At 35.8% G+C, this 27,113-nt stretch overlaps 1 long non-coding RNA gene across 1 annotated transcript; it reads right to left on the reverse strand.

Annotated features, from left to right (window-relative positions):
• Positions 1–502: 502 nt before the first annotated feature.
• On the reverse strand, positions 503–10,259 carry LOC123661694. The gene is made up of 2 exons (XR_006744386.1): positions 10,200–10,259; positions 503–538 (listed from the first exon to the last, which is right to left on the reverse strand). It is a non-coding gene; the product is annotated as an uncharacterized LOC123661694 (long non-coding RNA).
• Between the last annotated feature and the right edge of the window lie 16,854 nt (positions 10,260–27,113).

The following is a 27,113-nucleotide window of genomic DNA, read 5'->3' on the forward strand; positions in this document are numbered from 1 at the left end:
GAATTTTCAATTTAAGCCACTACTACCAAAAATTAGTGCGCGCAAACAAACAAACAAACTCTTCTGCTTTATAAATATTAGTATAGTTTTGTGGTATACGATAAAGTGTGAATAAATAAATAATTAAAATGTAAAAAGTTTGTTAGTTGCGGTTACGTACGTTTCGTCACAAGAAACATTACGTAGATGAAACGTTCGTTACTTTATATGCTAAAATTACTAATTACAATTAATGATAAAATTCTTTTCGTAAGATATGATGACCAATTAACAATTATACGTAAATTGATGTGCCCATATATGTTTTAAGGCCAACTTGTTCGTGTTTATTTTAATTTGCACATTATTTTAATAATTGTAATATTTAATTATTTTTTTAAAGCTCTACACTAGATTGTTGCAGTGCCGTATAGTATGGTGTGACATTCTTTTGAGACGTTTAAATAATGATTAATTGCAAATAAAAAAGTCTAACTGTTGAACTGTATTTTGTTGCTTATTTTATATAAATAGGTTGTCAAACAAGCGTACGGGTCACCTGTTGGTAAGCGAATACCGTAATCTATAGACGTCCGCAACACCAGGAACATTGCGAGCGAGTTGCCGACCCTACCTCCAATCCCCCTCAGGAGCCCTGCCCTGGTCATCTTACTCATCACATAAACACAGCATTGCTTGAAAGCAGTATTATTTAGCTGTGCTTTTCTGTAAGGTTGAGGTACTTCCTCAGTCGGGCTGTTCCAGATTTTAGAGCAAGATATTTCCTACCCTACTTCAGTGCAGTATATCTAATACGAACTTTAGTAAATCACTTCGTCGTTCTTCACCCGTAATTATTGTACATCAATGTTTTTCCCTTTCATAACCAATAATTGCACCTTGAAGTTACCAAGTTACAACCATCTTTGACTTATTAGTTTAAAACCTCTATTGATGAAGTCACGATTTTTTTTTACAATAATATAATAGATAATAGGCGGACTAATTTAATTTTAAGTATATTTCGTAAGTCATGATTTTTTAATAACGTAATATTTTTGATAACATCTGAGTTCAATTGTATCTACTTAATGAGCTGTAACGTTGATTGACAGATGGTACAAAATCTTAGATAGTGTTATCTTTGATTATAAATATTACTTTAGGAAGATGACTGTGTGCGTATTTTAATCATATTTATTGATTCATTTCAAAATATATGTGCCTCATAAGCTTCGACTAAGACCCAGGACTTGATTAAAAACAATAATAGGCATACAAATATAAAATATTTTAAATTTTGTGCAATAGATCATTGTCCCATAATGTCATTAGCTGAATCGAATAATCAAACGCTTCCGTAAATAAATATTTTTTAATGAAATATAAGAAGAACAAAGTAATTCTATACATTTGTCGAGGTAAATCGTAATGAGCTCTGGAACTAACAACACCAATTAGATTAGGTCTAAGAGTTAAATATCAAAAATAAATTAATGTTCATAAAGTTTGTCGTTTGGATTGCAATTACTTTTAATATTGAAGCTGGGACTTATGAAGTCAACAATTTATTAGTAAAGTACTTTAAAATATGTTAAAAATGTTTTAAAAGAGACTAGTTTTTTTATTAAAAAAATATAATTAATACTAATAATATAACTAAATACTACGCGTAGATTTTTAACAGACGTTTGGTGCTACACCTGTGGTTGCGGGTTCGATCCCCACTCATGACAAACATTTATATTGGCCATGCAGGTATTTGCCGTGGTCTGGGTGTTTGTGCAGTTATTGTGGGTCTCCCCGCTGTGCCTCTGAGAGCACGTTAAGCCGTCGGTCTCGGTTTTTATCATGTACACCTGATAGCGATCGTTACTCATTGTAGGGAGCATATCCGTCAATCCGCAGAGCAGCGTGGTGGATTAAGTTTTGATCCTTCTCTTATATGGGGAAAGAGGCCTATGCCCAGCAGTGGGGTATTACAGGCTGGAGCTATATTCTATATATCTGCATTTTTAAACTGTCAAGGTAGTACCTTCTAGTGAGAACAGGATATTTACCGATTGTTATCCATTACAAACAAACAAATCATTCTTCTTTATAATATAATTATAGATACATAATAGTTGATGTTTCTAATAGCTATAAACACTTTACTCCTACACTTTATTTTAAACATTTACCATTGACGAAATTACGGTAACGAGAATACGTTTGTGCAATCCGAGAGGAGATTGTCGAGCCTTGGCGGTCTCATGTCGATGGACAATTGACTATTTTAGAATAAATTCAAATCAATTTGCAGATGAACACATATTTTACGATTCTATATATTTCGTAAAGTTTAGTTTTTAACAGTAAGTGACACAATACGTCGCAGTTTAATATTGCTACTTGACAAAGTTTGCTTTTCAAGTTTGTTTATTTAGGTTACACAAAATGTATGATATTTCGGTGTGCAACTAAAAAACAAATATTTGGAAAGCCACATGAATATGGTGTATCTTTATTGGTAAAAAAATGTACTATTAATATTTATAAAAACCAATAATTAATATCTTACAGTGAACAGCGTTCAGGAGGAACTTTATGTTAGGGATCAGGAAATAAATATTTGTATGGTCTATAAATGTATTATTGTACTGGGCAAACGTTGTCTTACCTGGTGAACTATTGAGTTTCCAAAATTTTGTGCGTTATTTTCTTAATTTTTCATTCATACCTATGAGTACCTATTACGAAATATTAGAAAACTACTAAAAAGTTATATGCTTGGGATTTCTCTCAAAGATAGGATTAGAAATGAGACTATCCACAATAGAACGAAAGCAACCGATATAGCCCACAGAATTAGCACGTTGGCAGTGGGCTGGTTATCTGTGTCACAGGACCGATGGCCGTTGGAGCAGACGTGTCTTGGAGTGGAGACCGCGTCTTGGCAAACGCAGTGTGGGACGTCCTCCGGCCCGTTGGACCGACGATCAATGTAAGATTGCTGGTGTGGGCTGGATGAGGATTGCAGAAAACCGGGATGTCTGGCGCGAACTTGGGGAGGCCTATGTCCAGCAGTGGACTGCGATAGGCTGAACTGACTGACTGATTAAAAAGGTCAATGGAATTGTTGAAAGAAAATATGAATTAATTATTACATAGATTCAGATTATTCGTTAATTTCTCAAAAAACCTGTTTGGTAACAGACTTCCTTTTCAGAATGAGTCATAGAGACGGGGCGTGACGATAAGACGAGACATGATGACATTAATTAGTCATTCAAACTATAATACACGTGTTCCGTAATCTTGCGGTTATTACGTCGCATTAGGTTTCAGTGCTATGTATGTTGCTTTTTTCACTTAGTTTTTACACGCTTTTTATTGGCTTGGTATGTTTGACTAAGTGATTCATTTGGACTTCATTTTGATCCACTACAAACGTTCAGATTACATTTAAACTTAGTAGAGTTATCGAGGATCGATGACAATAGATTAATTTGATAAGATTATTCCTTTTTAGTTTGGTTTATATTTATAAGCGTGCTTTTTTAGTTATCTTTTTACTATTATTTATTTAACCGATAATTGAATAGATTTTTTATTTTCAATTCGAAAATAATTTGAACTGTGCATTTAAGATGATATTTCATGAAATATAAGGTGTAATAATTGATTAAATTGATGTTTGTCCCAGATTTTATAAAAGGAATAAAGTAGAGAATAGGTACATAACTAAAAAAAAACTGTTAAACTTATTATAAATAAGAACATCTCTTGAACTGAAGAAATAGAGAACATGAAGTTTACAATAAAATCAACTTTTTCACGATTATTTAAAAAGGCATTATATATTTACATAGCTTATTTAATACTAAAAGGATATGATATGCACTTCTTAAAGTTTTTTTTTAACGATAATATTCTACGAAATGATTTAATGTTATGCTTGAAGCGGATAAAAAATGATTTTTTTTCGCCTGTTCATATCTCTCATTATCTATTTAAATATTTTACTGACCGACAAATTATACAGTTACAACAAAAGATGGACATAATGCCCATAGGTATATTCTGCCGCTCAAACCTTCGGGCGACAGAAAACACGTGGGCAGTAACAAAAGCCTTAACGTATTTTTAACTACCCCAATATGTAATAGAAATAGAAATGTGTAATAGAAAAAAACGAGTGAGTAGTTAGACCACACGACTGAAGTAAAACTTATTTAGCTCCATCTAGCTTATATATCCCTCTCAACTTCCGTTCGTCTTACCCGATCACACTTTACGTAACGCCCTCGTCAAGCATTCACCAGCTTACTCCACAAATTAAGCGTGCGTAAAGAAGTTATACTTCAACAATGAAGGTGGTAAATAAAGAATTTAAATGGTAAAAATGGTGATTTGAATATTTTTTTAAGTAGGATCTAATTTTGTAGAACTTCTCTAGATTACAATGACATATCATTGTATATTCATTCTGCGTTTCCTTTTTTAATTATATAAAAAAATAGATACGAGATAAATAGATAGATAGGTAGATTGATAGAAAGATAGATTAACATAATGATAGGTAAATAGACAGGTAAGTATTGTATTGTGTTGTGTCACATCTTAGCACACATTCGATATGTAAGCAAAACGCATAAAAACCGGCATATTACATAATATTACTTTTACTGACTTTGCTGGAGTTCAAAAGCCGCTTGCGAGTAGCAAATTAATGTTTACTCAATAATACATATTTATATTAATGGAAAAATTTTAAGAGGTCTACTTTACACGTGCATGTTTGTATACTAAATGTTGTATTGATTGCTTACAGTTCAAATTTTAAGTATGTACTTTTTTTATATACAACGAGGTCGGCAAACAAGCGTACAGCTCACCTGATGGTAAGCGATTACCGTAGCTTATAGACGCCTGCAACACCAGAACTACTGACTGTATCTAACTGAGGTAGGGCACAGCAGGAATTTCCTGCTCAAAATATATGGAGCAGCCCGACTGGGGTAGTACCTCGACCTTACAGAAGATCACAGCAAAATAATACTGTTTTCAAGGAGTATTGTGTTCCTGTTGGTGAGTAAGGTGACCAGAGCTCCTGGGGGGATTGGGGATTGGGTCGGCAACGCGCTTGTGATGCTTCTGGTGTTGCAGGTGTCTATAAGCTACGGTAATTGCTTACCATCAGGTGAGCCGTACCCTTGTTTGCCGACCTAGTGCTATAAAAAAAAAAACAGAAGCATCGCACCGTTGGTCAGGGATATACCGTCTATTACCTAGGATAACCTTAAGGATATTGTTGTTTTACTATCAGTCATAGTGTTTCATTAGTGAAAACGCTAATTGACGGATGATCGTCATCGAGTTTCACTGTATCCATGAGAAATTTCTATTCGAAAATATGAACCTAAAACTTGTAGTTTATTGAGGTGAAACTGGTCGTAATGCGCTGTTCTACCTCCTGCTGTTAAAGTCTAATCGTAACTTAGTTGCAGATAAACGTTATCCACAATAATGAAACAGGTCTATAAAGTGATATTTCATAGCCTAAAATACTTTTCGAGAATATTATATTTATAAAGATATTTATAAAAGTATATTAAAAAAATAAATATATAATTATGCCTAGCTATAACCTAAAATACTAAGAGATACATAAAAGTAGCTTCCTTTCTAACCTTTATGTAAAAAAAGAATAGTAATAAATTTTCTAATGTTTACGCGAATTTCAGTAATTATAGTGAAAAAACTTTTTCGGATTTTATCGCGATTTATTAGGTTTTTACACACCCAAAGTTTCGGATACTTTACAGCAACTATGATCACGGGAGGACAGTCCTAAGTCCAGTAGTAATAAGTAGTATAAACAAAAAAAAAAAGAAAAACAAATGAACGAGATAAGCGTGGAGATAATAAAATATGTAATTAGAAAAGCATCATAAAAAGTCATTGTACAATTTTCTACGTAACGAAGATACCCAATCATGTTTGAACATCTCACATTCAACAGTAAACTGTTATTGTGATATAATTGATTTCAAATAATCTACCATAAAATAGTTCTGTAGTTTAATCTCGTTAAGGAAACAGTGACTTATGGCTGTCACGCAGTTTAAGCACGCTTAAAAAATCGTACTTAAAAGAAAGTTTTTGATAATATATAGGCGGCAATAATCGTTTGGCCCGCCTGATGATGAGCGGATACCGAAGCCTATGGACGCCTGCAACACCAGAGTTGGTGACCCTAAGCCTTTACCCCCCCTCCCGGAGATCTCTCCACTTACCACAGTAACTTACGGCAGTAAGAATATAGCCATCCCCTCTCTTCCCGTGGGTGTTGTAAGAAGCGGCTAAGGGATAAAACAGTTCTACTGTAACCTTGGAACCTAAAAAGCCGATCGATGGCGGGATAGCCATCCAACTGCTGACTTTGAAATACACAGGCCGAAGACGGGCAGCAGTGTCTAATATACTATAGATTCAATTGGCCAAGGGGTATGACCAAGCTAAGTGATAAATCATTATTTTCTTAAAACGAATAGTCTAGCGTATGTATAATGTTTTTCAGTACATTTACCACGCTTACACTGTTATTTTAATTAGATAAAATATCTTAAACCGTCAACTGGTCACTTTAAACAACCAAAATATTATGATTTAAATGGTCAAGAGATTTGACTAGGTTAAGTGACAGCGATGAGTCACTTCTTCCTTATCGCGAATAGACTATGTTAGAGCGGCAAAGAAGCGAAAGTGAATGGTGAGATTTACACCATCCGATAACGGTCACCACCTGGTTTCGTATTATACAACGGTGATTAAGCTTTAACCTATTAACTTAGTAACTTTTAGAAGCAGTTTTCGTTTCGTGTTTTTTAAATGGTATTTGAAGTATTTTTAATTGCATCCGTTTTTGATAGTGTTTCCGTTTGTAGAAAGAATTGTAAATTCTGTTTAATTTATTAAAATAGTCATTATAGGTACATAGTATTTATTTACTTTAGAATTTGTTTGATCAACGAGTTAAAGCACAACTCTGTTGTGGTTGTAGAGTTGCTGGTTGCGGGTTCGATCCCTGCAAATTGCATACATTTGCATTTATTTATTTATATATGAAGCCAACGTAGTATAGAGTAGTTTTTATCATTCGTACACAGTTAAACATAATAGAATATCTTACACTTTACACCACACTTAAAGGCTAAATCAGCATGTACACTCTAAGCAGTTGTTTCGAAACTTATACTGACAATAAATATTTATCTTATGACAAATTGACTCATCAATAAAAGTATAAAACAAACTATAAAAAACAGTAAGATAATTAAAGCCCGTGCTAAAACAGTATCATCATCATCATGATAAGAGACATTTAAAAGAAAAGAGTTAAAATATTTAGGTATATGTAAAAAAAAAAAACAACGAAAGACAACAATGAATATGATAATACATCACGAATCCTGTAAATATATATCTAAAAATTACAAGTATAATCTATCTATAAGTAAAAACGGTTTGAGGTACATTGCATTGTAGATATATTTAACGTGGTCTAGGCGTTCATATATGTTTCCGGACCACCGACACACGAGTAAATCTTAGTGAAGGCGTTGAGTGTCAGGCGTTTATTTATTTACTTTACGAGAACTTTTCCAAGTTGTGTGACGCTTACAGGCTTGTGGGCTGGAGTGGTGTTTGTGTTTATGTTATGTCTCTTGACCTTCGATTAAAGATTTCATCCAACTAGGCCGTTGAGTGGGAGGTGTGAGGTGTCTAAATTTCTGAAGTACGTTTACTCGTAAATCCATAGTGGAGCAATCAGCTAAATAAGTCCCACACAACATTGACATTGAGAGATTCTAATTTTTTTTTAACGAATAAGACGGCAAACGAACGGTGTGACTCATGGTAAGTGGTTACAGTGGCTTATGGATGCTTGCAACACCAAGAGCCCAAAAAGCAAGTTATAGACCCTACCGTCGCAACCGGAATCATCCTCAAAAACATTGACTTCCTTACTCACCACAGGTACAAATGACTAGTTAAGAGTTACAGAGTAACATTATTTTTTTGTGATCTCCTATAAGGCGTCCTATAGTTCTCCTATAGGTTTAGGCATTTCACGAGTTCCCTATATTTTGCATAAGATATTTTCTGCTTTATATTATATTTACGTTCTTATGATGATATTTACATTATGTCCCGTTGATTCCAATTTTCATTTACTCGCTACGCTTTAGCCTGTTATATCCCTATACTGGGCACAGGCCTCTTTCCCCATGTAAGAGAAGGATCATAGCTTAATCCACCACGCTGCTCCAATGCGGGTTGGCGGATATATTCCCTACTATGAGTAACGATCGCTATCAGGTGTAAATGATAACAACCGGGACTGACGGCTTAACGTGCTCTCCGAGGCACGGTGGGGAGACCCACAAGGACTGCACAAACACCCAGACCACGGCAAACACTGTATGGCCAATACAAATGTTTGTCATTTGTGGGGATCGAACCCGCAACGGCCAGCGCAACAGGCACAATCCATGGCTGTAACCGTTGCGCCAACGCAGCGTCTTATTATTATTAAATACGCATGATTAGGGATAATTCAAAATGTACCGGTCAGATCTAGTCTCGATCAAATTTAAGCGAGTACACAGGAAAGAACCAGTATATAACACTTGTCAAAAGATTGTGGTAGCTTATTACAATATTTATTGAACTTATATCGATATATATTCAAATTGTCGACCATAATTTTCATTCGTTACTTCTGCTGTACCTATTTAATATTTCTCAATTATAAAATATATTGCTACACAATTTACCCAACGTTTCTAGAGGACGTAACAGGCGTAATAACGCTTATATTATACTAAGTGTGAATGAAAGATAAGTGTATAGAATAAAAGTAAGTCTGATTATCATAGAATACTTCGGTCTGTTCTGTTGAGCTCAGTAATACCTGGTATTATGTCAGTAATAGTCCGGATCACCACTGACGTTGTTTTGTGATAAGACTAACGTTCCATTGCGAAACTTTTAAAAGTTTTTGTTGGTTAGTAATTCTTGTATACTGGTGCTAAAGTTTCATTAACACCACGATTGCTATTGAAATTCTCGCTTAGGAAAAATAGTTGTGTTTAAAAAAATGTTGGTATCTGGTTCTGGTTTTTATGGATATTATTCGCAAGCCTGCAATGAAGCAGCTGAATACATTAATCTAAAAATCTTTCCCCATGTGATGAATAAGTTATTGACCAGCAGCGGGATTTATTCAACTGTTACAATTCTTTTTAATTTGGATAATGATCAGCCTGGTTCAGGTTATATGAATTAAAATTTTATGAGTTCTAATGAGATATTTCATAAAAAAAGGTTTACTGTACATTGCATTTATAATAATAAAAGTCAGTATTTTCACGTATGTTTATTTTATATATTAAGTATATATATTTTAATGAAACTTTTAAGTTAAACGTATTTGTAAAAGTGTTGAATTCTCATTAGTAAGGAAATTAACGGACATTTTTTATTTACAAATTAAAACGTTACCGCCTTCAATTATAAATCTAAACTGATCAAAAATCTATGTAGATGCTATACGGAGTTTGACATTGCTTTTAAAGCTATTTGTCTGTCACTTAGGCTGTGTCAAATTTTAAGTGAACAAGGGATGTTTAATCAATTCATCAAGAAAAGCAACGCGAAGTGGTTTAATAACAGCATCGCAATACAGCTTCACCTTTACAACTGCTATGCTAGTGAAAGGATGCGCCGGCCACTGCTTAGGTAACAGCGTAGTATTTTACAACACACTTCGAACTTTAATAACTTCAAGTGACACACGTTTCTTAATTTCTTTCACAAGGTAAAGAAGTTGTCGATAAAATTATATTAATATTTTGTGCAGCCGTTATTTCGTAATATATGAAGATACAAAGTACAAGATACACGTCACAATAATAATATGAGTTTTTTACTTACATTTCGTAAAAATAGGTATACAATCAAACGTCTGGAGAGGCAAGGATGATATACAGATTAGTATTAATAGGATTAAGACGTCGATATTTGTACATTATTTTAGAGATTAATTGTATAGTAGCTCCTATAGGGGTGACATGATCACTTCGTGATCAAAGTTCTTAATAAAATAAAGATTAAAAAAATAGGTATATATTTTTTATATAACTTAGTCGGCAAACAAGCGCACGGCTCACGTGATGTTAAGCGATTACCGTAACTTATAGACGTCTGTAACACCAGAAACATCGCAAGCGCCATGCCGACCGTATCCCCCATTACCACAGGTGCTCTAATCATCTTATCAACAAGTACATCACACTGCTTAAAAACAGTGCTATTTAGCTGTGGCTCCTGTAAGGTTAAGGTATTAGCCCAGTCGGGCTGCTCTGAATTTTGAGCATAGGATATTTCCCGCTGCGCCTCAGTTAAATTATTTACATATGTGAAACATTTAATTTGTTTACGACGTAAAATTTTTAGACGTGAAAGTTTATTTCTAGTATTACAAATATATTTTTATATTGGAGTGGAACTACTGGACGAAAAAAAAGCGAATGAAAGACTACGCACAAGATTAGTGTAATATTTTCAGATTTCAAATTTCAGATTGATCTGTGAATCAATTAATTTAACGAATATAAAATATTAAAAAATATATATATATAAATTAAATCTAGCATGTAGCTAAATGTTAAAATGTTGAACGTTAATAGCAGATTTTAATTTTTAAATACACAATAACAATACGAAATACGTACAACATTTTTATTTATAATAAATATAGTCTAAGATACGAACTAGACATAATCTGTACTTATCTGCTTAAGGGATAAAAATTAAATACTTATCTTCTTTAGTATGTTAAAGATAAATAATAAATAAATAAACGTTTCTCACTCAACGGCCCCCAGTATGATTTTCTCCTGTGTCGGGGGTCCGGAAAAACACACACAATACACAAGCACAAGCGTGCAGACCGCGAAAAACATCTATATGGCCGATACGGATGTCTGTCGTAAGCGAGTATCGAACCCGCGACGACCAGCGCAACAGCCAGTGCTGTAATCGCAGCGCTAAAGCGTCGTCACGATAAAGTTGGTTGAACTATTTCTGGCGTTGTAGTGACATAGTAGCCACCATTCGGACTAGATTTTTAGCAAGTAACCCAATGTCATTGTATCCGCAATTAAATAGCGCCCATTTTGATGTAAGATTTATTTATCAAACATGTGGGTAAACTTGCCACCCAGTTAACATGCCACCAGTAGTTATGCCAGTAAAATAATAGACAACCCAAAGTTTGCATTTTCTACAGGCTTTCATACTTTTCAAATAAAAATAAAATTTTCAATTTTGAATTAAATATAGCCTGGCCAGGATTTTTCAGTCAACCCTTTCGCGATTTTATCTAATAAATAAAAATAAATAAAATAAGCCTCCACTGTACTGTTCCACAATTACAAGTTCCACAATTTTTAGAAATAAATAATAAGATTTTTATATTAATTTCTTATCGACAATCGATTGCTTATCCTTCGACATAGGCCTCCTCTAAATTTTTCCACATAGATCTGTCTCTCGCTATTCTCGTCCACACTGGACCAGCCTTCTTCAGGTCATCTTCCCAACGTTTCATTTGTCGCCCTTTGTTCCTTTTACCAAATTAAATATAAAATAATTTTCATCCACTATCCACAGCAGATGGTTTAAGTTCGTATCTAGTTCGGATCTTCTACTATAATCACATGTGCACAAAAATATTAAAGTTTACAAAATAAATGTTAAAGTTTTATAAAAATTTCAATTTTTGAAAACACTAACATATTCACAGACTTAAAAAACAACTACAATTTATTTTATTGAATGTTATACAAATTATAACCGCCTAATAACTCCCATATAATTTGAGCTTCACCTGAGATGCGCGTCGAATAGAAAGGCGGTGAAAGTACTGTCCTTGTGAGCGTGTTTCCTGGTCAGCTGTTATTGTGTGGGTGTCAGCGGTACTACACTTTGATCATTTTTTTATTTTTATAATAAAACATACACATGGTCGCCTAGTCCTATGGTAAGCAACTTAATGCTCGTGTTATAGATAACAGCAGGTTGTTAAAGGTAAATTTTTTTGATAAATATACATAGAAATAATACATATAAAAATATAAATATTACACCCAGACTCAGGCAGGAATCGAATCCGTTACTCGTGGAACAAAACGCAGGGCCACGATAAACTGCGCCAACGGGCTAGTCAAATATGTAATATATATAAAAAATCGTCTATTTTTATGGTAAGCAACTTAATGCTTGGTTGTGTTATAGGTAACAGCCAATCATCATAGCTAAATAGTTATTTTTTTTTTCGATTGTATTTTTTTATGTATGTTACTTCAGAACTTTTGACTGGGTGGACCGATTTCGACAAATTTTTTATTAATCGAAAAATGGTGCGTTACATTTGGTCCCATTTAAATTTATTTGTGATCTAAAAACCACCACATAGAAGGCCAATACAAACAACGCCAACGGACTAGTCAAAATTTTGTTCACTAAACAGATTCATGTTTGACAAAAAAGCCGGATCGAAAGAGGTCTAGGTTGCATTAGATTTGTCTAGATATGGTCTAGATGGCCTGCTGATGCGTCTGTAGAAGGTACCCAAGATATGTGTGTGTTTATGTACTGCTAGTGTGTGGATTTCTCAATTCAACTATATTTTTTTATTTGGATTACATCATAACTTTTTACTGGGTTTACCGACTTTGATGATTCTTTATTAATCGTAAGCGGGTGGTTTTCATGCGGTTCCATTTAAATTTAAGCGAGATCTGACACGCAGTTTTTCATTTATGCCTTTATAATAATGTGTATTGTATTTTACTTGTCAATGTAGTGTTGTGTCAAATCTATTGTGTCATGAATTAAGATACACACAGGTGGAAAAGTGAACCAAAAAAAAATACTATTAAATTATATAATAAATCAGAAGTAAATATATAAAAAAGTCTAGATAACTGAAGTACATATAAATTTTTAATAATATTAAAATTAATTTATGTTAATTAACATAATATATCCATATATTTTTAACCGACTTCCAAAAAAGGAGGAGGTTCTCAATTCGACTGTATTTTTTTTTTATTTTTTTTTTCTATCCGAATTTTTATTTGTTTAGTTTGTTTATAGTAATGTTCATACTTTTATTATGATTTAATTACTTCTATATTACTAATTACTTAAAAATGATACGCCGACTTTAGTATAATGCAAAACAAAGAAATTGATAGTAAAATAAATTTAAATTTTTAAATTTATAATGACGTACTTGAACATCTTAATAACTCCAGTATCCGAATTATAATTGATAACATTTGATTGATAATAATTTATCTTTATAATAATAGGGTTCTTTAATACTTAACCATAGTAATCTACAATAATTTTAACCGACTTCAAAAAAATAGGACTTTTTTTAATGGACTATCATATATATAAAATTATCGTGTCACAATGTTAGTTATAATACTCCTCCGAAACGGCTAGACCGATTTTAATGAAACTTTGTGTGCACATCGGGTAGATCTGAGAATCGGCCAAAATCTATTTTTCATACCACTAAGTTATAAGGGGGGATTACCGGAGCTACTAACATATATGGCAAAACAACGTTTGCGGGGTCAGCTAGTTTTTTATAATTATGACCTTTTTACTTTTTACTGATTCTTATTTATACTACTTTGATGAATCTAGTTTTAATCAAAAGCTGGTTCTTTTCTGTGTACTCGCTTAAATTTGATCGAGACTATATCTGACCGGTACTTTTTGAATTATCCCTAATCATGCATATTTAATAATAACAAGACGCCGCGTTGGCGCAACGGTCATAGCCATGGATTGTACCTGTTGCGCTGGCGGTTGCGGGTTCGATCTCCGCACATGACAAACATTTGTATTGGCCATACAGGTGTTTGTCGTGGTCTGGGTCCAGTCCTTGTGGGTCTCCCCACCGTGCCTCGGAGAGCACGTTAAGCCGTCAGTCCTGGTTGTTATCATGTACATCTGATAGCGATCGTTACTCATATCATACATATATGGAATATATGCCCCAACCCGCATCGGAGCAGCGTGTTGGATTAAGCTCTAATCCATGGGGAAGGAGGCCTATGCCCAGTAGTGGGATATTACAGGCTGAAGCGTAATGCGTATTTAATTAATAATATTATTTTGGACAATATTATTTGCCAATGTAAATGAAGTTGATTTTTTCATTTGCGAGTAAACACAATTATTGAAAAGGAAATTGTTCGAACGCCATTTTAAAAACAGCTGGTAATTTGCGTAGAAATACGGTACTTACTATAATTACTTAATGAACGGAATAGGATTATAATATTTTTTTTATATTTTTTTTCACTTTCAATTTTTAATTAACGATGGCTATAAAATGTTAATAATATCTTCAGGAACTCAAAGGAAAAATTAATAGTCATTGATTCAATTTAATACTAGTAACAATAGTTATAAAAAAATTAAGTTTTCCCTGATATTAGATCATGATTATGATTCAGTCTGTAACATCCCACTGCTGAGCATAGGCTTCTTAGTGTATGTAGGAGAAGGATCGGAGCTTAATCCACCACGATGCTCCACAACGGGATGGCGGATAATATTACTATCAGTAACGATTGCTATCAGGTGTATATGATAATAACTGGAATTGATAGATAAATACGCTCTCACAACGACAGACATATGAAACTGGAAAGAATTAACAAATTAAATGTAATATTATTATATAAATATAATGTTTAGACTGCTGCTGTTAGACGGGCTGTTATTTGTTTTTAACCGACTTTCAAAAAAGGAGGAGGTTCTCAATTCGACTGTATTTTTTTAATGTATGTTACTTCAGAACTTTTGACTGGGTGAACCGATTTCGACAATTGTTTTTTAATCGAAAGGTGGTGTATGTCATTTGGTCGCATTTAAATTTATTTGAGATCGAACAACTACTTTTCGAGTTACATCTAATAATGCGTTTTTACTTGACGCTTTTTTCGTCGACCTACGTTGTATTATACCGTATAACTTTCTACTGAATGTACCGATTTCGATTATTCTTTTTTGTTGGAAAAGAGATATTCCTAGTTTGGTACCGTGACAAGGATCTGAAGATAGGATCCCAGAGAAATCGAGGGAAACTCTCGAAAATCCACAATAACTTTTTACTGGGAGTACCGATTTTGATAATATTTAATTTAATCGAAAGCTAATGTTTATCATGTGGTCACACATAAGTTTTATCGAGATCTGATCACTACTTTTTGAGTAATCTTTGATAACGCGTAGTTACTTGACTATTTTTTCGTCGATCTACGTTGTATTACTCGTCGGTGTAATTGAAGTCGTTTTTTTTCGTTTGCGAGCAAATACAATTATTTATTCCCATTATAATATGAATAACTAAAGATGTTAATTATTGCATTGTATTTTAATTACCCCGCAGCAGGAAATATGATATCCTCTTACCTACAATTGATCACAGCTTAAACTTGATTGCTCCTTTTATCGTATAAAGTATAAGTAAATAGTTGATGATTCCCCACTCGGGTAACTGCAGATATTGACCAAGATAATTCCTTCCGTGTCCCAACTTAACAAATACCATTATACCAGCTCAGTTAATTTTAAAACAATTACTAAGATGTACATTTCAGTAAATCTCTGACCTATATTAGAGTGAGTAACAGACACAATGTGGTGAGGTAACGATGACGTCGTCGGGTACCCGGTCAGATGGTTGCGTAACTCCTTTCACGATAGATCCTTTGGTCACGAATACTCAATTATCGCTATTACCCGGTAGTCTAAATATAAAGCTACATTTAGACATGTTCACGATATAGGTATACGTGAGATTGCCGGTACTGTGTGGCTACGGTACTAAAGAATATAGCCACCCCCTCTCTTCCCGTGGGTGTCGTAAGAGGCGACTAAGGGATAACACAGTTCCGCTACCACCTTGGAACTTAAAAAGCCGACCGGTGGCGGGATAACCTTCCAACTGTTGGCTTTGAAATACACAGGCCGAAGACGGGCAGCAGCGTCTTCGGTGCGACAAAGCCAGTGCTGCGGTCACCAACCCGCCTGTCCAGCGTGGTGACTACGGGCAAAACACATCAGTTCACGTTATTTTTGGCGTAAACTTGTGGAGGCCTATGTCCCACAGTGGACTGCAATAGGCTGAACTGACAGACATACTGACGATACAATGTATGTTGTGATATTTTATATCATAGCGACAACTTATCTTTTTAAAATTATTGTGTAGAGTCAATGTTAATGACCACTGACACTATAGCATAGATTATTTCAACAATATGAGACAAAACATGTGTAAATGTTACAAAATTAAATGTTGTAATTTTTTTTATATACTTATCTAAGTAAATATTGTGTTTGAATAGAAACAAATATGAACTTATCGAGGTCTGAAAATAGATTTTTATAAGTGTTATGTGACGTATTAAGGTAACGTTGTTTATAAAGAATATTTTGGGCCAAGAAATTATTTTTAGAGTATCTTTAAGAAATGTTATAAGGCATGTGGTACGAAAGAATATGGTAAGTAAAATCGTATGAAACAACACTGATCAGTGACGTCTGAAAGTAGCTTTCGATGTTCTTGTTGTATTTTGCTTTGCATATAAAATGTTGATATAAAGAGTTTCTTAAATCACGAGTATAGCTATAAAATTGGTTACGTCTGCAAACATCAGAAAGAAGTACACATGCACATTTTTCGTTAACGCGTTGATGTCTTTTCCTTTACTCAATTCATAAAAAATGAGTGTTCTTTAGACCACACGACTGAAGTAAAACTTCTTTCGTTCCATCTGTATGTATCTATGTATGAGAGAAAGAGAGAAACAAAGTGTGGTCACGCCTATCTCTGTTGCCGTGCAACAATATACGAAATGTAACTCCCTCTCTTTCTATCTGCACTAACTTATATCTCCCTCTCAACTTCCGTTCGCTTTGTCTGATCACACTTTTTGTAACGCTCTCGTGACGCAGCCACCAGTTTACTCCCCACGGCAAGCGTGCGTAAAAAAGTTTTGCTTCAGTAAATTAATTAAAGATAAATAAGGATATAACTAACAATTAAGTGTACTTAAATTAAGTTTAAAATATGTATCCGTAATAATTGGTTTATAAATGGACATAATGAGATTTGTTATGCATCATTTATATATTTTTTTAATTTTATTTTCTAGGAAGGCGTCCCCCCACTCCCAGCGTCACGGATCGGCGTTGTTTCATACGATTTTACTTACTATATTTTTTCGCACCACAGGCCTTATAACGTTTCTTTAGGATATTCTAAAAATATCTTCGCCTAGCTAAATATTAGCCGCGCTATGTAAGACTGTAGCCGGAAATATAGTAACAGAGCAATCTAGGCACGCACGACATTCAATATAAATAACTTTGTTCTTCGCACTTTCCAATATAGTAATAGTATGTAAATACACAAAGAGAAATGTCGTGATTGATGTCGAGTTTCATGTAGGGTACGCAATATGTTTATGTGTGAGCTAACTGTAGTAACTAAAGGTTTGAAATGTATGTGTAGTAAACTTTTTTTTAAATTATTTAAGTAATTTTATACCGTCGACAAAAATAAATAAAGACACATGTTTTTTTTTTATCATCACTTAATTTTATAAATTGACTAAACTAAGAAACAGTTTATATATTATTTTCAAAAGAGTAGGTATCCAACTGCGGAGTTTCTTGCCGATTCTTCTCTGCAGAATCTACATTACGTATCGGTGGTAGCTTTACTTATACAAACATAATAATTTATTTTTAAAGTTTTAATTTGTAGAATGATGATTTTAAAGTGCTTTTGAAGCCTATTTAAATAAAATTGTACTGATACTTTCATACTATATATTGTTTTCTCGTTTAAGTAGTTAACGAATCTTTACGTTCCGTTCACACGAAACGTTGGGAAAAATCTCTAAGTTCAATTACTACGTGATAAGATCTTCTGTAAAATATGTCTAATGGAAGTCGATTATTATATCGTTTTCTTTTTATTTAAGATTATGTTAACGATGACGATGTGTGGATTTAGCAACGCTGGCTTTCTTGACGGACTCATAAGAGTATCATCATTATAATTATTATTGACAAACCTTTAAACTGTTGACTTTCTGGCCTATTCTTCATTGTAAATTAAATAAACTAAATAAATCTTAACTTCAGGTAACAAATTATCCTTAAAATTATAGAACAAATACGACTAAAAATTTTAAAAAATAATAATTTATTTAATTAATAATTATTATAACTATGTAAACAATAATTTTACAAAAAATAATAGTAATAAATAATACAAAATGTCAACATTTTGTAGTTTGTACACGCTCAGTGAGGATACCTAAATACAGTTATAGAATTATCACTTAAAATAAATTTAAGTTTTTTATTTTTATTATATTTGTGCTGTGTGGCTACGGCACTAAAGAATTTAGCCACCCCCTCTCTTCCCGTGGGTGTCGTAAGAGGCGACTAAGGGATAACAAGGTTCCACAACCACCTTGGAACTTAAGAAGCCGACCGATGGCGGGATAACCATCCAACTGCTGGCTTTGAAATACACAGGCCGAAGACGGGCAGCAGCGTCTTCAGTGCGACAAAGCCAGTACTGCGGTCACCAACCCGCCTGCCCAGCGTGGTGACTATGGGCAAAACACATGAGTTCACGTTATTTTTGGCGTAAACTTGTGGAGGCCTATGTCCAGCAGTGGACTGTATAGGCTGTAATGAATGAATGAATGAATGAATTTTTATTTTGTTTGTAATTTACCGAATAGTTCTAAAAACTTATTTGTATTTTATAAGTCTGTGATTATGTGATATAAATCATTTTCACTTAGTATAACTGAAACTGGTCAACTTAGATTACTTTTTCATTATAAAGTGTTTTTATATCGTCTTTATATACGAGTAACAACTTTATAAAAAAATACACGATATGAACATTGCACCTATTTATTGAATAAAACAAATTTAATAATTTTACTCGTGCCGTTAAATCCGTATCTTCTGTTTAAATTAAAGTAAAGTTTAAAGAAAATAACATTGATTTATATCGGATTGTCGGATAATTATCCTACTATGACAATAACAACCATAACCTCACAACTTAACGTGATCTTCGAGGCGCGAAGAAAATGAAGGCGTGTCGTGGGGTAAAGCAAGCAAGACTTACAACCCATACTAAAAATAAATATTAATATGCGCACAAGCGGGAATGAGCCCTGCAAACTTATGGACTATTATTATGAGTGCCTAAACACGTATAACTGAAACAAACAAAAATAATGATTCACGTTAGATAAATGATTCTGGATTGCTCAATAACAGTCATTAGAACGCTTTTAGTGTTTAAGAATGTACTCGTATCCTCGACTTGTCGGGAATATCCGAAGTAAGTATATAATTAATCAAGTGAACAAACTTCGTAATACTATTGTTCTTATGCTGTAATACGCAATGTTGATTTGCAAAGAGTTATGGGTTTTTGTAAGTATTTTGTAATTCTTTTCATGTCTATTATGATGATATATGTATAAATGGAAAATTTATGATTTTATTTCGAGAACCTTGTTCTATATTTGTCAATAGTATAGTCTCCTCCCAAACGATAGTCTAAATGAGGGTATTTGCTTAGAGTGAAGAGTACGGATTGTAATACGATGTCGTAGTCAATCGGTCGGTCAATCAATGTGGTCGGATTTTTATTAATACGGCCAGATCCAGCCGGATCCCGAACGGATTCACGCGGACCGGATCACGCGCTACGTTTATAGTTTTAGAATATGATTGAAGACGGGACTCATTAAGACATTTTCATTATCATTCGGTAAAAAATTAATTTAGTTGTTTTACACCGCCTTTGCTAATTTACATGTTTGACTGTGGCATCTGATTGACTATTGGGCTGATAACTATACTTTTTAAATCCTACATATATTTCTAAAGTACCTAGACCCGATGAACTTCGTACCACCATTTTTTTTTCTTTTCGTAAAAGCACCATTTTTTATACAAACCATGTCTTGACTAAAACCAACAAAAATCTTATCATCATATGCATATCGGGTAGGTCTGAGAATGGGCCAACATCTATTTTTCATACCTCTAAGTTATGGGGGGGGGGGGGGATGTTAAGTGAGTTTATAACATATATAGCAAAACAAAGTTTGCGAGGTCAGCTAATAGGAGTGGATATATAATTCGATTTGGTGCAGTCATTCAGACATTATGAACGTACTTATATTTCAGCGCTTTACATACATACATATTTTTTTCTGAAATCCTACGAACATTACTAAAGTTCTGATTGCTAATAGTTTTCATGAGAATATGAGGCTACCAAACATCACATATAATATTTTCGCATCGCCAATCCATTGTTATTCATAGAACATTCACAGAATATTACCAACGACCAGTCTATTTATCAAATTGTCATCTGCTATTATTTTGTAACGAAATTGAGCAAAAGGTCTAACGGTCATGAGATGTGAATTAACATTAACACAGTTTATCTTTAATCTGTAGTACACGCCTTCGGTGACAAAAGGTAATAATAATTTAGTTTTGTAAATTTAGTCCAATGTTGCACCATCATTTTACATTAATGTGCTTTGTTATTGTGAAATTCAAAAAATACCATCAAATCAAAAATAACAACTGTTTCAATTTATTATCCAGGGCAAGATTCAAGGCAAGCGCAGTGTGGATCGTAGAAGAACTCCTTGGCTAAAAAATCTACGCCAATAGTTTGGGTAAAACACCCATTCGTTCTTTAGGGCCGTGATATCAAGAGTACAAGTTGCCAAAATGATCGCCAAACTTTGTGATAAGATGGCACTTTAACAAAAAGAAGATTGTGAAGTTACCATCTACTTCGGAATATTAATTCTTCTAAAAAATCGACAAGTAACTTAGCAGTAACTCTTTTGGAAGCTTTGATACATGTTTTTTTTGTTTTTTGGGGAAATAAGCAAATACCCTACTCAAAATCTGGCGCAGCGTGTATAGGGATGTAGTAACAGAAGATCTTCTAGCAGTATTGTGTTCCTTTGGTAAGTAGGGTGACCAGAGCGGATAGTGGTTAGGGGTAGGGTCAGCAATACACTAGCAATACTTCTAGTGTTGAAGGCGTCTATAAGCTACGGTAATCGCTTACCATCAGATGATCCGTAAGCTTCTTTGCCGACCTAGTTATATATAAAAAAAAAAAATACTTTCAAGTATATCCCTCTATTATTTTTATATTATTTTAGTACTTTTATCTTAGTTTTTGTGCTGCCGACATCATTTTGTCGTCATTTTATTAATATATTTCAAAATGTATAATAAAATTTTTACTTGGGTAGATATATATAGTTCTGACGCAGCAAAAGCTTTTTTATTTATATTTCTAAGTGCTCAATGAGCAAAAGTGAGCGTTAAAGCCAATTTGTTGTCTATACAAATATATATTTTTTTTATTATCATATCAAAAATTCGTTTCAGCGAGGATCGAACCTGCATCTACGACTCACCGGGTGCTTTAGCCAATTAAGCTATGGAACGATGTGGCGTGAAACGGATTTTTGATATGATAATTAAAAAAAAGTTTAGAATTCCGTAATGTGAGGGTAACACAAAAATAAGAAATATGAAACTATCGCAAAATGCAATTTAAAAAAATTCAAGTAACTTCACAAATGTATTCTATAAGATCTCTTTTTTAAAGCAACAATCACAGATCATGAAAACATTAAATATGTTTTATATTTATGTACATAGTAATTATTAGTTCGTCCGGCAACTTGGTACAGCTATACGTATAGTTACTATCATTTTTTTTATCTTTTATACAAATCTAGATCAGACAATACCAAATACTCAGATTAATAAACAAACCTTTTGTTTATTAATCTGAGACCAAACACTAAAAAATAGTTATCCAATCACGTACATAAATTTCGGCGATTCTTATCAATAGATTCTTTGAGTCTGCGAAAATCATTGAACTATTACTCAATGGCGAAAATACATTGTTGCATTAATGCATTAGTGTGATAAAAAATATTTTTGCTCTCTCGAAAATGAATTGAGTAACTTGAAAATTGCATTATTTTGCAACAGTTATAACTCGAGGAAGCGTTGAAATAATGATGTTATACAAAATACAGTTATATAAGCGGTCCATGTCTCCATTGTGTTGCTTCCGGACATTCATTAATTAAACGGTCAAATGTTTCGTTTTGAATTTTGTTGTTTTCACGATTGTTTAAATAACTTGATATAAAAATGTGTTTTTATTTCTATAAATTTGAGGGGTATTTTATATTTTCAATAAACAATATTTTATATCGTAATTAGTAATTGTTGCAATGTTTTATCTCTTATACTACAGTCCTCCAACAAATAATAGTTTAGGAGTGTGTATCTTTTTTATTATTTGATTTTAATGACTAGTTTAAGAAATCCCTAAGGTCATTAAGGGATTTCATTCACTATAAGCACCCCTTGCAAGAGATTTTCATTGTCTATGGGTTCATCTGTTTAATTCATTTTCAAAATGTTCCCACGCCTCTTTTTTTGGAAAAATTTTGACATCTAAGTCCACTAACTTCACACTTAAAACCTCTAACTCCAAAAAAAATTTTAAAATTCAAGGGTAATGATTATGTCAAGAAGCTTATATAAAACATATAAGTTTTTTTTTTATATCACTAGGTCGGCAAACAAGCGTACGGTTCACCTGATGGTAAGCGATTACCGTAGCTTATAGACGCCTGCAACACCAGAAGCATCGCAAGCACGTTGCCGACCCAATCCCCAATCCCCTCAGGAGCTCTGGTCACCTTACTCACCAACAGAAACAAAATACTGTTTGAAAACAGTGTTATTTAGCTGTGATCTAGCTTCTTGGATTATGTTAAATAGATTGAAGTATAAGTTTCAGAGGACATTAGATGTTTAGATGTATAGAGAAAATTAAAATATTGTTTATGGCTGTCTCAAGTTAAGCATGTTTTTATTTGTCTTTGTGTTTTTGAAGTAAAACTTCTTTACACACGCTTGAATTTGGGAGTGAACTGGTGAATGCGTGACGAGTGTTATGAAAGGTGTGATCGGGCGAGACGAACGGAAGTTGAGAGGGAGATGCGAGTCAAATGGAGCTAAAAAGTCTTACTTCAGTTGCGTGGTCGCAAGCACACTCGTTTTTTTATCTGATTTTTTCGTGGGCAGAAACCCAGTCTACCTAGAGTATTATTTCGTCCAAGTCCAAAGTTTTTTAATAAAACTCCCTAAGTGCAGTTAAAAATCCTCCAGTTAAAACTAAAAATTAAGTAAAATGGTTTAAATCCTAGATGAAACCCATTACTTTTTATTTTCTTCAATCAAAATTCATTAATGTATGCTGATACATTAACACATTGCTGATATATATTTTATTCGAAGATATCTCAAAAATTACTATCGTTTTTAGAATTAAATTTTTAATGACTGTTATTTAATATAGTAACCGCAATAATGGTCTTCGTGATTTTTTAAACTGGGTAGATTCGTTTTTTTTTTTCGATCATTTGACGTGTAGTTTAACACCGGTTATTGGTAAATGAATATAAAATTGTCGCACATAATTATGTTCATCACTTCATCATCACTTCAGCCTATCGCAGTCCACTGCTGGACATAGGCCTCCCCAAGTTCGCGCCACACATCCCGGTCTTCCGCAATCCTCATCCAGCCTACACCGGCAATCTTACGTAGATCGTCGGTCCAGCGGGCCGGAGGACGTCCCACACTGCGTTTGCCAAGACGCGGTCTCCACTCTAGGACCCGTCTACTCCAACGGCCATCGGTCCTGCGACACAAATGACCAGCCCACTGCCACTTCAACTTGCTAATTCTGTGGGCTATGTCGGTTACCTTCGTTCTCTCGCGGATAGTCTCATTTCTAATCCTGTCTTTGAGAGAGACCCCAAGCATAGCCCGTTCCATTGCACGTTGAGCGACTTTAAACTTGTGGACCAGTCCCTTGGTCAGTGTCCACGTCTCGGCTCCGTATGTTAACACAGGCAGGACGCATTGCTCGAAAACTTTTGTCTTCAAGCATTGCAGAATCTTCGAAGTGAAGACTCGACGGAGTCTGCCAAACGCCGCCCAGCCCAACCGAATCCTCCTATCGGCCTCCTTCTCGAAGTTGTTGCGGCCTAGTTGGATAGTATGGCCTAGGTAAATATAATCCTGAACAACTTCGAGAAGGGTACCATCGACCGATACCGGTATCGGTATGACTTGGTTGTTAAACATAACTTTCGTCTTATCCAAGTTCATACAGAGACCGACACGTCGGGAGGACTCGTTTAGGCCGGCCAGCATTTGGCCTAACTCATCCAGCGTCTCTGCAAAGATGACAATATCGTCGGCGAAACGAAGGTGAGAGATGAATTCACCGTTGACGTTGATGCCCCGTTCCCCCCAATCCAAGGTCTTAAAAACATCCTCTAGCGCAGTGGTAAACAGTTTCGGTGATATTACATCCCCCTGTCTTACCCCGCGCCGGAGGGAAATGGGTCTTGTTCTTTGGTCGTTGACATGAACGATCATCGTCGCCGCGTCGTACATAGATTTTAGTACCTCGATATATCGCCAGTCGATATGACATCTCTGCAGAGAGTCCAGGACAGCCCAGGTCTCGACGGAGTCGAAGGCTTTCTCGTAGTCCACAAATGCCATACACAGCGGTTGATTATATTCTTCCGTCTTTTGGATAATCTGCCGAACAGTATGGATGTGGTCCACGGTGCTGTAGCCATTTCGAAACCCAGTCTGCTCTGGTGGTTGGAATTCGTCGAGTCTTCTGGCGAGACGATTCGTAACAACCCTCGAAAACAGCTTATAGACGTGGCTCAGAAGTGAGATCGGTCTGTAATTCTTTAACAGAGACTTATCGCCTCTCTTAAAGAACAGCACCACCACACTCCTGGACCACGCCTCCGGCGTGGTACCTCGGTGGATGACGGCGTTAAATAGTCTTGCCAAGGCTTTCAGGACAGGTCGCCCTGCGGCTTTAAGGAGTTCAGTGGTAACTCCGTCATCCCCCGGGGCCCTCCCGTTTTTAAGCTGCCCGAGCGCTGCACCAATCTCATCCTCTTCGAAGTCCGGGATACACTCCGAATAATGGCGCAACAATGGTGCCCGTGGATCTTCGGTGTCCCAAGTCGCAGGCTTGCGTGCGCTCGACGAGTACAGCTGTCCATAAAAATTCTCAACCTCTTCTCGGACCTGAGGGCGAGAGCAGACGGTTCTGCCATCTGCTGTTTTAAGCTTCGCAAGAAGGCTTCTCCCCAATGGTCTTTGGAAAACTTTGGACCCCCTATTCTGCTCAATCAGAGTAGCAACCTCTCTCGTATTTGAGCAGCGGAGGTCTCGGCGAATAATTTTCCGTACCCTCTTGGAAAGAGCCCTCTGTTCTGGCGAAGCAGCCGGCAACTCGCGCCTCTGCCGCATCAGATCCAAGGCTTCGGGAGAAAGTTTGGACTGCTTCGTTGGCTTTGTTGGTGGAAAGTGCCTGCGACCCAGTGTACACACCGTCTTCACCACGTTGTCGGTTATCTCGTCCACGTCGCTAGTAGTTTCCAGCGAATCGAATCGGTTTTGGAGTTCCAACTGAAACTGCTCGGAGCCACATAGTATTTGGGGCAGCGTAGGTCGGAGAGTAGATTTCATCAAGCGGGTCCGCTCCTTTCGGAGACATATATTCAGAGTGCCCCGTACTAGCCGGTGGTCGCTGCCGGTGTTAAACCTGTTAACCACTGAGACATCTCTGAATATATGCCTTTTATCCGCTATGATGAAATCTATCTCGTTCCTCGTCACAGTATCGGGGCTTTGCCATGTCCACCTCCTTTGGGGCTTCTTCTCAAAAAATGAGTTCATCAAGAAGAGCCCCTCCGATTCGAGGAAGTTGACAAGCGTCTGCCCCCTGTGATTCCTGTGCCCCAATCCGTGTGGTCCGATGCTCGATCCGTCGCGGCCTTGTACTCCCACTTTAGCGTTGAAGTCTCCCATAACAACGCTGTAGAAGGTCGAAGTAGTGCCATGTATGGCCCTTGTAATATCTTCATACAAGGTTTCGACTTCATCGTCAGAGTGTGCCGAGGTCGGCGCATATACCTGTATCACTTTCAGGGAGTACCTGTCGGTGAGCTTAAGTACAAGGTACGCTACCCGGGTCGACACACTACTGACTTCCACAACGTTGTTAGTGAGAGTCTTGTGAACCAGAAAACCGACGCCACCTTGGGAAAGCCCATCACCTTCACGGAAGTAGAACAAGTGCCCGGAGTCCAGGATCATCGTGTCCTCTCCCTCTCTTCGGACTTCAGACAACCCCAGTATGCTCCACTTAATGTGACTAAGTTCTACCTCGAGTTCGGTGAGGTGATGGTCCAACCGTAGCGTGCGTCCATTATACGTAGCCAGGAATATTTTTCTATGGCAGCCTCCCGTACCCCGGTGATTCTTGGCACCCTCTACCCCACCGTTACCATGGCCGCTGCCGTAGCCGGGAATAGTGGGGCTGCCGGGAACTGAGGGCCTTATTTTTAAATTCGAACTCATGGGGGTTTTTGCCCATAGTCACCACGCTGGGCAGGCGGGTTGGTGACCGCAGGGCTGACTTTGTCGCACCGAAGACGCTGCTGCCCGTCCTCGGTCTGTGCATTTAAAAAGCCAGCAGTTGGATGGCTATCCCGCCATTGGTCGGCCTTTTAAGTTCCAAGGTGGTAGTGGAACTGTGCTATCCCTTAGTCGCCTCTTACGACACCCACGGGAAGAGATGGGGTGGCTAAATTCTTTAGTGCCGTAACCACACAGCACATAATTATGTTCGTTCTCTTAAAATTAGAACATTATCAACGTCTTAATCGAAGTCAATTAAAAACGCATTATTTATTACCTACGGATAGTTCAAAAACTATTCGTCAGATCACACGCGCAAATATAAAACAAAATCTTACTAC

This window comes from Melitaea cinxia, chromosome 17 (assembly GCF_905220565.1).
Source record: "Melitaea cinxia chromosome 17, ilMelCinx1.1, whole genome shotgun sequence".
In the NCBI taxonomy this organism is placed as follows: domain Eukaryota; kingdom Metazoa; phylum Arthropoda; class Insecta; order Lepidoptera; family Nymphalidae; genus Melitaea; species Melitaea cinxia.